This window comes from Monodelphis domestica, chromosome 5 (genome assembly GCF_027887165.1).
Source record: "Monodelphis domestica isolate mMonDom1 chromosome 5, mMonDom1.pri, whole genome shotgun sequence".
Taxonomy (NCBI): Eukaryota; Metazoa; Chordata; class Mammalia; order Didelphimorphia; family Didelphidae; genus Monodelphis; species Monodelphis domestica.
Genome location: NC_077231.1, coordinates 139,411,605 through 139,424,862, shown reverse-complemented (window position 1 = coordinate 139,424,862; position 13,258 = coordinate 139,411,605). Strand labels below are relative to the sequence as shown.

Sequence of the window (13,258 nt, the reverse complement as noted above, 5' to 3'; positions counted from 1 at the left end):
AAGCTATGAGTCAGAAACCCAAATCCTATTCTTAGATTATTGTTGTTGTTGTTTCAATCAAATCTGATTCTTTGTGATCCTATTTGGTGTTTTCTTGGCAAAGACACTAAGGTGGTTTGCCATTTCCTTCTCCAAACCATTTTTACAGATGAGGAAACTGAGGCAAACAGGATTAAGTGACTTACCCATAGTCACACATCTAGTAAGTGTCTAAAGGCAGATTTGAACTCAGGAAGATGAGTCTTCCTGACTCCAAGTCTGGCACTCTATCCACTATACCACCTCACTGCCCCTATTCTTAGATGCCATCTTAACCAAACTGCTTTCCAAACTGAACTTTCCTTCAGGCATGCCTATCTTCAACTGGCATCCATGATGGAAATTCTACCAATGTTCTTTAAGTCTTCAGCTTCTTGCTCAGGATTTCATAATCCCAAGAAATGTGCCATAACTTCCTTCCCATGGTATCATTTGTACCCATGTGAATCACCGGAAGTGGGCAGTATTCAGAAATAAAGATGGATGTATAACATAACAGATTGATGCAATATTTTTAAGAATTTAAATGTTGCTACTCTAACGTTCTCATGGGGATTTTTCTTGATTACTGCACTGTATGCATTTGACTTGAATCCTTTGAGTTCACTGACATAGGGTGGCATAGGAGTGTGAATGAGCCATTGGAAATTTTACAAGACATGGGGATCTTTTTGAAGTCCTCTGAAAGAGTCTGATCAGAGACCACAACCGTGATGAAAGGCCCCATTCACAGAGAACAGTATTGCTAAGGAACAAGAAAATAAACCTTGAATAGACATCCCTACAGTAAATCATGATGGGCAGTTGGAGTGAGTAAAGGTTCTCTGGGAAATAAAAAGGGGAAATAAAGAGAATGGAATAATTTAGCCAAAATAAAGCTGGTTCCAGCCTAGTTTTCTTTGAGAATGCCACCAGCCTCCACATTCTTCAGTGCCCGTAGGAAGCCAAATGCCAAGTGACAGTGTTCTGCATAGTAGAGTGAAATAAATTTGGCCAGATCCCCACTTGGAAGGCATCAAAAGAGTAAGGGCTACACTCTTCCAGTAATTCAACTGTGAAAATAGAGACAGAACTCAGAATTAAAAGATCTGACTTAACTGTGGCATACATTTAGAAGGGATAATGTTTAATTAATAAATCTTAGAAAATAGTAATTAACATTAATAGGTTAATATTTATTTTAAAATTAGGTATTTATAAAATGTTTTGCAAAGTTTAGAGCATTATATAAAAACAAACTATATATGTCTATAAGGTTTTATCATTGTGCAAAATTATATAAATATATGTATAATTTTGTTCTTCACAATAACTCTATGAATCAGCTAATATAAATATCATTTCCCCCATTTTACAGATGGGCATATGGATTCAGAGAGATTATAAAAGAAGAAGAAGATGAGGGACAGCTAAGTGGCACAGTGGATAGAGTGCCAGGCCTAAAGTCAGGAAGGTTTATCTTCCTGGGTTCAAATCTGGCCTCAGATACTTACCAGCTATATGGTCCAGGGCAAGTGACTTAACCCGTTTGGCTAAATTTCCTCATCTGTCAAATGAGTTGGAGAAGGAAATGGCAAATTACTCCAGTATCTTTGCCAGAAAAACCTCAAATGGAATCACAAAGAGGCAGACATGATTGAAAAGATTGAATAACAACAATAAAAAATAATAATGATTTTATAGTGCCTACTACATGCCAGGTACTGTGCTGGATACTTTGGAATTATCTCATTTGATCCTCAAAATAACCTTGGAAGGTAGGTGCTATTATTTTCCCATATTACAGATGAGGAAACTGAGGCAAGTGCAGTTTAAGTGATGTGCCCCAGGTTGCACAGTTATTTAAGACCAAATTTGAAATCAGACCCAGGGCTCTGTCTGTGGCAACAACTAGCTGGTGATTTGCAGAACTTCATAGAACTACTGGGTAGTGAAACTAGAATTCAAATCTGACCTTGTCTTTCATCCAAGATTTAGAAAACCCCTCATTTTACATGTACCACACTTCCTCTTTACTCTTCCTTGCCTCTTCTAATGAGAAAACCAGAGCAAAGTCCTTTATTTCTCTGAGAGAACTATTTGCTAGCTTATTATTATTATCATTATTATAATAGTATCATTATTACAATAGTAACAATAGTACTTTTTTCTGTATAAAATAGAAAGATTTCCCTTCCTCCAAAATGCTATGAATCAGATCATGTGGCCAAACATTCTAAGAAATTTTAAGTGATAACTGATATTTTGATATTTCGGGTGTATTCATTTCTTTGAAACCTGATTTGGAGTTTTCTTGGCAAAGATACTGGAGTGGTTTGCCATTTCCTTCTACAGTTTGACAGATGAGGAAACTGAGTCAAAGGAGATGAAGTTTGCCCAGGGTCACACAACTAGCAAGAGTCTGAGGCTGGATCTGAATTCAAGTCTTTCTGACTCTAGGATTGGCACACTATCTGCCCTAAATGACATTACATAGTACTTGAGAGCAATGAAAAGAACAAAAATCCACTCCCCGTTTGAGTAGGGTTAGGATCCTGAGCCCTCTCCCACAAGTACCCTCAAGGGAAAAGTGCCATCCTCAGAAGATGTTGTCAGGAATAAGGGCACAGCTATATCATCACTCCATTGCCTTTTAGTGTACTCCATGCCCAGCATATCAGGCAGACTGTGGCTTGGACCAATGAAGAAGACCTTTCCCAGGGGATCTATCACAGACATAGACACACAGAGAAAATCAGCCATTCAATCAGACACCCACATCACCCCCACCAAAGCTCACCTCATGCCCTGCCATGAAATCTTACCTAGATTTCTTGTTCTTCCTAAATCATGGTGTTGAGTGCCAGTTGATAAACACCAGCCCAAAAGCTTAGCCTCTTCTTTTTCTGCCCACTGTAGGAGACTCTAAGTGGGTGAGAGGCTGACGCATTTACAAAGGCTTTTGGTAATGGCTTCTAGCTTTTTCCTCTCCCAAATGAACTAGTCTGCCTCCATGGGTTAGTGGAAAAACAAAAACAAAACCCTAAGTTCCAGAAATAACAGCTATTCCTTCTGGAGGCATTTACCATAATTCCTTAGTTATCAAAGCAAATGAGATAGAAGAGTTCAGATGTGTCAGTAGAAATCCAAGATAGATTTCTGGCTTTTGGCATTGGAAAGGATCGGAAGCATTCGATGCTACGTGGTATCTTCAAGTTCTCTAGGCTAGAAACTCTAACAGTACAGTTTTGTTTCTATCAGCGCAAGATCAGGAACCTTTCTCCGTGAGATGTTTCCAGAAAACTGGCATACCACTAGCTGAACATAAGGGTAGATGACTCCGTAAGCCCTCCAAACAGGAATAGTTTAGAAGTCATCCTACTAAAGCATGGAAACCATTGTCTGCAGATTTTTCTTTTACTCAGTGAAAAGAGTGAACTCTGCCAGCACTGAAAATAAATTTGTTTAAACGCAGCCAAGTTCAAGAGTCCTAAAGAGAATGGAAGGTCAGTCGGGATTCACTAGTTGAACCTGTGCATAAATGTTGACCCTTGGGAATAAATTAAGATACTTCGTTAACTCTTTCAGGCCATTGGGATAAATTTGTTTGGATAAATCACTAAATAATACCCTCGTGACTCCAAAGCATTCTTGTAGGCTATAAAAGGACCTAACTTGCTTCAAAGATAGGAGAGAAAGTAGAGGCAGCACCTAGAGGAGCCTGCTCCAATAAGGCTAAATGCCTTGAGTTCTTCATCTTTTTGTGTCCTGGACTGCTTAGGTAGTCCAGTGAAACCTCTGGAATCTTCTGAATAATGTTTTTACATGTATCAAATAAAATACATGGCATTACAAAGGAAACCAATTACATGGAAATACAGTTACCAACACCTTCCTCCACCTTTGACCTTCCTCCCTCCCTCAGCCTCCTCTGCCCTCTGCTTGGAGTGCTGGAAGGTAGAGCACTAAATGTCCAAAGCCTTCTTTTATGGAGGGCAGAAACTGGACTTCCAGCTCACTCCACTCTCCATCCACAATTCTGATTAGTTTCAACTCTATGAAATAAGATGCCTCTGTACCAGGTATCCCTTGATATCTTCTCTCCACCCCTTCCCAGCTTTCTTTCGTGTGTTGTCTTCTCCCATGACAGTGTAAGCTAATTGAAGGTAAGGATGACCCTTTTATTATTTATACCCCCCAGAACCTAGCACAGTGCCTGGAACATAGGAGTTATTTAGTACCTTTTTATTTACTGGAAGAGAGGAGAGGGGAGAGGGTATCCCTCTATCCAAAGTCAAATTTAGATAGTCCCTTTCATCAGGAAGTTGCCCAAACACTAAAAGACCAATTGGGACTTCAGAAGATGAGTGATAAACATGTCTTCCATATCAATGGAAGAGAGGTACAGAATGAGATATGCATTTTCAGATATTACTACAGTGTTATTTATTTCAGTTGACTATATATTTTTGTTACAAAGGAGGGCTTTTATTTGAAAGGAAATGGGATTATGGGTAATGATATGCAAAAAAGATCATTAATAAAACCTTCCCTCAAATGCAAGGAAGTGGGTCACATGACCAATAAGATGGAGGACTGAACATTTCCTCTATTCCCATAATCTTTCAAAACTCTCCAAAACAGAAATTATGCCTCAATGATAAAGCAACTTCAGCTGCCTCTATGGCATAGGACATCTAGCACACCAAAGAAGGTTTAAAAAGAAAACTTCATCAATCCATAGCTTCCTTGAGCTTTTTCAGCTCCCCCAGTGACCACCATACTATCATCAGTGAGGATGCAAAGTGAGATGCACTGACCCTATTTTGTATGCCTGCAACCAAAACCCAACCCCAAACCTTGTCCTTCTTCCCTCTTTCTAGTGTCTTGGAGATCCAAGTTCCAGAATAGGATAGTTTGTAGAGGTCTTCATGGCCATCATAGGAGGATTCTGCACTGCAAAAGATGTCTCTCTACAGGAGAAAAAAAGAACAAATGGAACAGGGACAAAACATGTCTCTGGACTTGAAACAGAGCTCAACACCACACCCCAACCCTCTGATCCTCCTCCCAGAGCCTCAGAGACTCAACTCAAAAGGACAGAAATCAATTCCTTTTGCAATAGTATTAGAGTGTCAGTACTCTCAACTGTTAAACCAAGGAATTAAAGAGCAGAGGAAATGATGGAACATCCTAGGGAAATATAGGGTTATATCACATTCCACTAATCTAAGGAAAAGAGCCCAGCATCCTAGCCGAGGCCAGTTCTGCACCCCAAAAATAACTTGGGTCAAAGACCTAGGCTGTTGTAACATGAATTGCCTAGCTTGGGAGAAAGCTGAGAAACTTGGATTTCCAGTCCCAAAGGAAACCATCATCAGAGGGGAGGGAGAAAAAAAAAGAGCAATAGAGGCAGAGGTAATTGGCTAAGTAGATTGAGAGCCAGGCCTAGAAGCAGGAGGTCCTGGGTTCTAATCTGACCTCAGACACTTCCTAGCTGTGTTATCTTGAGTAAGTCACTTAACCCCCAAGTGGTTGAAAAGAGAAATGAGAATTATGAAAGTAGCATTTGTGACCTGGATAAAATTTAAAAATATATATATATATATATATATATATATATATTGAGCAGAAGAGAAAATCTGGAATCTGTGATATCACATCTCACTAAATAAATGAGAGAGAAAACAAGGGAGTAGGAAGGCAAATACATCAGTGTTGAAGAATATCATAGAAGAAGAGAAGCTTTTTTTAAAATCTCTATCCAAGCAAAACATACTGATTTCAAAGACAAGATACATAGAGACAACCTATAGACAACCTAAAAGAATGTAGCAAAAAAAAAAATTAACACTATTTAAAAAAAAAGAAATACATGAATACTTCCCAGAACTTCCAAAAATGAGAAATAAAATACCAATTGAAAGAATTCATAGATCACAAAAAAAGCCTAAGGCTACAAAGTCAAAGATATCTAGTAGTTTAATATAACAATTGAACTCAGAAACAACAAATTTTACAAGTGACCAGGAGAAAGACCTTCAAATACAAAGAAAGGGAAATTCAAATAATGCAAAACTCTTCTGTACCCATCAGAAAACACAGAAGAGAATGGAATCATGTGTTACAAAGATCAGTGGAGCTCAATTACAGCCCAGGGTGACCTACTCTTCAAAGCTGAGTTTAACCATAAATGGGAAAGATGGATAGTCAATATTAAATATGCATTTGAAACATTCATAGAAAGAAAATGAAACTCGAAGCAACTGCTTGCTTCTCAAATGCCCCAGAACAAATTCAGGAACCAAGGATAACAGCAACAGGATGCCAGCAGGGAGACAAGGTAAGAGCCAAAGGTACAGACAGAAGAGAGGTAGAAGTAACCATATTGGAATCAGGCATGTGTCATTATGGAAAGAACCTGTTGACACTCTGCCTACAAGGGAATCAGTGTATTTTTGTTTGTTCATGGAACTACATTACAAAATGGAAGGATGAATGAAAGCAAGGAGTAGAGAAAAAGAAGATAAAGAGGAGTGTGTGATGTCCCCAGGTCCTAATGAAGCCTATCAGTGAGGGGAAGGTGACCCCTGTGGTCTGTCAGAAAAAGAAGAGCCTATGTAATGGAGTGGATGGGGAAGAGAAAGGAAGGGTTGAAAGGGGAGAGAAAAAGGAAGGCTTTGCTTTGGTGATGGAAAGGAGTTCCATTGGGGAATTCTCCTATTGATAAAGAGAGATGTTCTGGGAAGGTAGATAAAGACCACTCCTCCTGTCAGGGAGAGTAGGAGACTAGAACTTCAAGTGGCAACTAATACCTTAGGGGGAGTGGGAGAGCATGGATTCAAAGATGAGATTTTGAAAGAACCAAGGGGAAAATATAGAGTGGCCTACATACTCAGGGATATGGTAGGGGGAAAAGGGGTCCTACTATAGGGTAGTGCCCTCTCTGTCATCTGAAGGAATTGATATTATTCTTGGAGTGAGGTATAATAGAAAAGGGGAAACCATAGGACAAGCTTTACAAGACTGACTAGATGGATAGTTGAAGGTTTTGACTTCATAAGGAATTCAGAGAAAAGAAAGGGACTAGATAATTAATAATAGAGGTCATGGGGGGCAGCTGGATAGCTCAGTGGATTGAGAACCAGGCCTAGAGACTGGAGGTCCTAGGTTCAAACCTAAGACCTCCCGTCTCTAGGCCTATCAACACACTGAGCTACCCAGCTGCCCCTGGAAGGTAAGGGTTTTTAAATAAAAAATAATAATAATAGAGGTCATGAACCGAAGAATAAAAATCTAGAGCAAACAGAAAGGGTAGATAATGAAAAGAATAAGACAGTCCTTTTGGGATAATGACATAAAACATGAAATTAAAAAGTCTAATTAATAGAACTAAATAAAGGTGAGAAGGGGAAGGGAGAATCTACTTGACTGAGAAGGGGAAAGAGAGGATGAATTAAATACCACATAAAAGCAAGAAATCAAAAGGAATTCATAAGAAAAACTCCAAAAGGAAAGAGATAACAAGTAGAAGGGTAGATTGGAGTGGAGGGGAAGAGAGTCAGTTAGAACAGGGCTACCTTAAAAAAGATTAAGGTAAGGTAGTTAAAGAGATACATCTCTTTATAGTACTGTGTTTACAGCAGAAGTGGGCAAAGAATCCCATAATAGAGATGAATGGAGAAAAATGTAAACTAAAACATAATTGTAAATGTGAATAGATTAAACAATCAAAAAAAAATAAAAGGATTGACAGAATGTAAAGAAAACAAAACCTTACAAGACTGAAAAAAAAATTTTTTAAAGCAATGACATGCCCAAAATAAAACTGAAGAGGTGAGGGGAAAACTTTACTATGCATCAAGCAAATCCCAAAAAAGCAGGAGTTGTAATCATGCTATCTCATGAATTAAAAACAAACATGTAAAAAATAAAAAGGGATAAATAAGGAAAAACATTATGCTGAAAGGAACCACAGACAAAAAATTTGTATCTGTAATAAACATACATCCCCTCCCTTCCTCCAAAAGATATATATGCATATAGAACTATGTCTATTTATCAGTTCTTTCTCTGAAGGTGGATATACAAAAGCCATTCTTCAAACAATATTTCTGTTGTTGTACATAATGTTTGCTTGGTTCTGTTTGCTCTCCTCTTCACAATTTCATGTAGGTCTTTCCTTGTTGTTTTCTCATTAACTTGCTTGTCATTCCTTATGGCACTGTAGTATTCCACCACCATCATATACCATGACTTCTTTAGCTGTTCTCCAATTAATGGGGCCCCTCAATGGCAAGCTCCTCATTCTTAAAGGGGTGAGGAAGGTGGAGGCTGAAAAGGGAATCGTTTCCTTAAGTTTACACAGTAAAGCAGAACACAATGGGACTACAACATGGATATCCTGACTCCCACCCTGGTGCACTGTCCACAGCAACCTATGCCTTCCCAATAATGTCAAAGACTGTGACTTATATTTTAGATATAAAGTTTTAGAAGAGTGCTAAATATTCACTGAGAGGCAGTGTATAACAAGAGATGGCTCAGACTCAGAACGACCTGCAGTTGAGTTCCATCTCTGATACATGTTGAATGTGGAACCCTAAGCAAATAACAATCTCTTAGCACTCCCTAAGACTTTAAATCACAGAGCAGGTGCCAATCTGCAGTATGGAAGGAATGTCTTCACCTGGAGTTCCCTACAACAAAGAAATCACAGACAATTAAAAAAAATACACATTCCATAAATACTAATCAAATTGAATAGAATTGCTAGCAGAACTCAGTTTGGCCCTTGGGATGTCAGTACTGAGGTTGAGTCTAGCACACAGAATCTTTTTTTATCAATCAATCTATACGCATCAATTAAGACCTACTATGTGCCAAGCACTGTGCTAAGTGCTTTATGCAGGGGAGAAGATCCAGCTCACAAACTCCTCATGCTTCTTCCACCCTTGAGCTCTTAGGTCAGTGATGGTGAACCTATGGCACAGGTACCAAAGATGACACAAAGAGCACACACCCCACCCCCCAGAGTTTATTACTAGAAAGGCAGAGGGACTTGGGCAGAGCTGTGCCCTTCTCCCCCTCCACCATTACTGAAGACATTTTTTCACATCCCCAGTCCCTCTGCCCAGCAGCCCAATGGAAGTTGGGGGAGGAAGGGGGAAGGGGGAAGGTGGGTAGCTCACAGGTGGTAAAGCTGGAGGGGAGCAGAGCACTCGGACCACTCCTTTCCCCCTCTGCACCTGCACTGAGGACATTTCTTACATGACCCACCCCTCTGCCCACCATCCCAAAGGGAGCCTTTCTTCCCTCCCCTGTATGGGGTAAGGGGAGGGGGCATAGCATGTGGACTGGGGGGGGAGTGGGGAGTGCCAACACTTTATCTCTAAAAGGTTCACCATCACAGGACCAAGGCTAGTTCACAGCATTAAGGGATGCTTCAGAGTTTATAGAAGTGTATAGAAACTTTTCTCATTCACTTTTCTCACCTACCCTAATTTATATATTAACTATTCCTGCTTTGTAATGTGTGCAGAAGGGATTAGGGAGGTGAGAATGAGATAATTTTGAATCAAGAGTGTGGTCTGGCTCAGAGCCAAAGATGTTTTAAGACCCCGGAGACCCACAAACATCCAGATATGTGCCCCCCCCAGTCTTTTCAAGAAAAAAAAGGGGGGGTGGAGAAGAGAAAGAAGATCAATCTCCCCCAGCCATCCCTGTCCTTTGTGGAAAAGCTTAGGCAAAGCCCAGAGGTTTCTTTCCATGAATCATAAAGCTCCCTTTAGGGCATGACAAACAACAGTAAATGGAAATGTTGATTACATATTCAGGAAAAAAATCCATCCTTCACAACTGGCTGGTGGCCAAAGGCTCATTACTTTCTTTTAAGCCAGGGCTCTTTAACCTAAGGGCTGTGTACTTGAGGATTTTCTTTTTAAATGATCTTTAAATATTTTATATGGATATTTTGATGTTTATAGGCTATGTGTTAATCTGGCGTTCTTTATAATCTATTTCATTTCATGCACGGAAAAGGATTATTCCAGGAAGTTTTAAACTTCACCATACTACCCAAGGCGTTCTTCTAGGTTCTTCTCCATCCCTCTTTAGAGCATTCATTTTACCAATGAATAATTACAGAACGTTACTCCCCCAGGTTCAAAGAATTGTCTAAGAGGCAGACCAGAACACAAGCCTCTTGATAGGAACAGTTCTCCAGCCCACGGTCTTTCTACCACACATTAAAACTAGAATTTAGGCAGCCCGTGGGCTAGCGAGCTGGCCTCGGAGTCAGAACTACCTGAGTTCCAATCACGCCAGACACTAACTGACTGACGCGGAGCGAGGCGTCTAACACCAATCCCCAGCCTGCAAAAGGAGAGTACTAACAGCCGACCTCCCGAAGTGTGTACAAATGTAAAACATTTTGTAAAGTCTTTCCTCCAAGTAGAAGCTACTGAAAAGCCGGTAGAGCCTCCTACGTGGGGAAGGGGGGGGGGGGGGGGGGAGGGCGGGAGGTGATTCACATTGTCACGTAGAAGTCTTTACCACAACTCTGTGAGTGAGGCAGTACAGGCACCATTATCTTATCCCCATTTTACAAGGAGGGAGGGAGGGAGGAGGGAGAGAGGGAAGGAAGGAGGCAGGAAGGCACAAAGGAAAACAGATTTATTAAGTGCCTTGTAAAGCAACTAAGACCAACAAAGATGAAGGGTTTTGCTTCATTTCAAAGAGAAAGCTGGAGTGAAGGGATGAAGGAAGGAGAGAGGAAGGGAGTAGGAGGGAGAGAGGGAAAGAAGGAGGGCAGGAAGGAAGGCAGGAAGGAATGAAGGAACTCAGGAAGAAAAGAAAGCAGGTTTATTAAGTGCCTTCTGTGTGCCAGACACTGTGCTAAGCACTTTATAAATAGTCTCTTGTGATCCATATAACAATTCTGTGCCATTATTATCCCTTTTTTACAATTGAAGAGAGTGAGGCAGACATAGGTTTAATGACTTGCCCAGGGTCACACAGCTAGAAGCATCTGAGGTCATATTTGAACTTGGACTCCAAGTCCATTGGTCCTGTTCTCTTTCCCCATCTTGACTGAGCTCTATTAGTCTGCCACCTTCCATGGTGTGGAAATAATGGACTATCTGCATTCTGAAGCAGGACCACAGGACAGCCAATGCCAGACAAACATGAACCTCACAACTTTGCTTCCAAACTTCAGGAAGTTGGCATAGTTTGAGCTTGCCTTGGTGAGTTTCTCAATATGTTTTTAAAATTCCTTTAAGATGATTCTATTACAAAAATGAATAATTTGGAAATGGATTTTGAGTGATCATACCTGTATAAACTGGTGGAATTGCTGGTCAGCTCTAGGAGGGGGGAGGGAAGAGGGAAGGGAGATAACATGAATCATGGAACCATGGAAAATTTTTTTTAAATAAAATTATATTTTTAAAATTCCTTTAAAAATAAATCTACCCAATATTGCCCTTAAAAAAAAAAAAGCCATGTAGCTACCTCAAATAATCCCTTTCTATGAGACTTGAATCTAAACCTTCAAAATCCAAGTCCCAGGGTCTGATACATCCTACCAGCTATCCCTGGAGAGTTAACTGGCTTCCCTAACTGTCCCTAAATTCAGCAGCAGAAGCAGGACTGGAACCCAAACCTTCTGACAGGATAATTCACAGTTCCATTAGAGCAGGATAAAATCAAAGGTTGCAATTGCCAAGTGGACCAATTAGCTTTGCTCAGTTCCTAACCACTGTTTTTCAAATGCATGTTGTTAGTTCAATTGCCATGTGGGCCAATTAACCTTGCTCAGTTGCTAACAGTTGTTTTGTAAGGACGTGCTGCTCATCTCTGTGCTAGGCGAGAAAATGCGGCTACATGGTCAGATTCGTCTAAAACCTCTCCCTCCCTGAGAGAAAAAAAATAACGGTTTTACTGTTCGTGAATCAGAAATGTTACCTTCTTAGGAGAGGGCAGCAATCAAGTCAGCTTGGAAAGGAGGCTATTGTTACAGTTTGAGCTGTAAGGAAGAATCACTGATGATGGGCATTGATTAGCAATGGAATAGTACAGTTTGTGCAATGACTTTGCCTAGAGGTTTTTAGGAACAGGGCAGACCCACTGATCTGAATTGGCCTGGAGAGTTTCCTGATGTTCCTCCTGCAGATGGAGGCTTGGAAACTAAGCTTCAAATGCTTGAAAGGATCATTTCTAACTAGAGCGATAGGTCAGAGCATTTCTCATTTTGTGATGATGTCCATAGTTTTACAGATGAGGAAACCAAGTGACATGGGCATTGTACCCCCAGAAACCAGGGCAACAGTGAAATTCCTTTTCTCCCTTACATCCTCATGACTCTGAGCCTAAAACATCTGATGATCCCTATAGGACCCTGAGATGATTGTCCTCCTTTGATCCTCCTTTAGATTTAAGATGGACAGAGAGATGCACCTCCAGGCTACACCTTGATTCTATCAGGCTACATCTCAGACATCTGTCTGTTCCCTAAAACTAAGGAATCTTTATGAGGGTCATTCCCTATGTCTCCAGGCAGACCCCAGTCAGATGACCACCCCACCCCACCAAATGCCTGAGTGACTACCACTCTAGAGTCACGTCCACACTATGACACAGCATTTGTTACAAGTGTATAAAATCTCCAGAATTGATGGGTTCTGGGAGCAGCCTTCCATCTTGCTGTTCCACCTGTACCATCCTCCCGGACATTTTCAACATTACTTTCTAAATTAATAAATTTCTCTCTTTATTTTTAAGCTAAGTTTTGGAGTCTTGCATTCTTACAAAAGGTATCCTTCCCGAACCCCAGTGGTGCACCTCTTCACCCCCACAACACAAAAAAGTGCCCAAGAACTGAAGCAGTTTACCCATAAGTAGCATGGCCAGGATGTCAAAACAGGTCCTCCATCCCTCCTAACAATAGTTCTGCTCTCCTGGGCTGCCTTTCGGAGCCATGAGTTGTGATTGCAAAATCCAAAATTTGAAAATTAGAGATCACATCTCTGGAAACTATTTAATTAGCTGATGATATTATAAGTATACATTATGCTTACTAAAGTTTTTTAATTAAATGAAATAAATTCACAGGACCATTTCCTCTCAACTCAACACTAACCAAAGAAGTTTATATTTTGAGCCAATCATATCAGCTCCTACAGTATGTAGTTTTGCCTCTCTCTGAACTTCAGTACTTTACTGTGCAACTGAATAACTA

General features: G+C 40.4%; 1 long non-coding RNA gene across 1 annotated transcript; it reads right to left on the bottom strand.

Moving 5' to 3' along the window:
• Positions 1–1,785: 1,785 nt before the first annotated feature.
• LOC103099627 (uncharacterized) lies at positions 1,786–12,501 on the bottom strand. Its single transcript, XR_472770.3, has 3 exons — positions 11,986–12,501; positions 11,354–11,384; positions 1,786–4,991 (listed from the first exon to the last, which is right to left on the bottom strand). It is a non-coding gene; the product is annotated as an uncharacterized LOC103099627 (long non-coding RNA).
• Between the last annotated feature and the right edge of the window lie 757 nt (positions 12,502–13,258).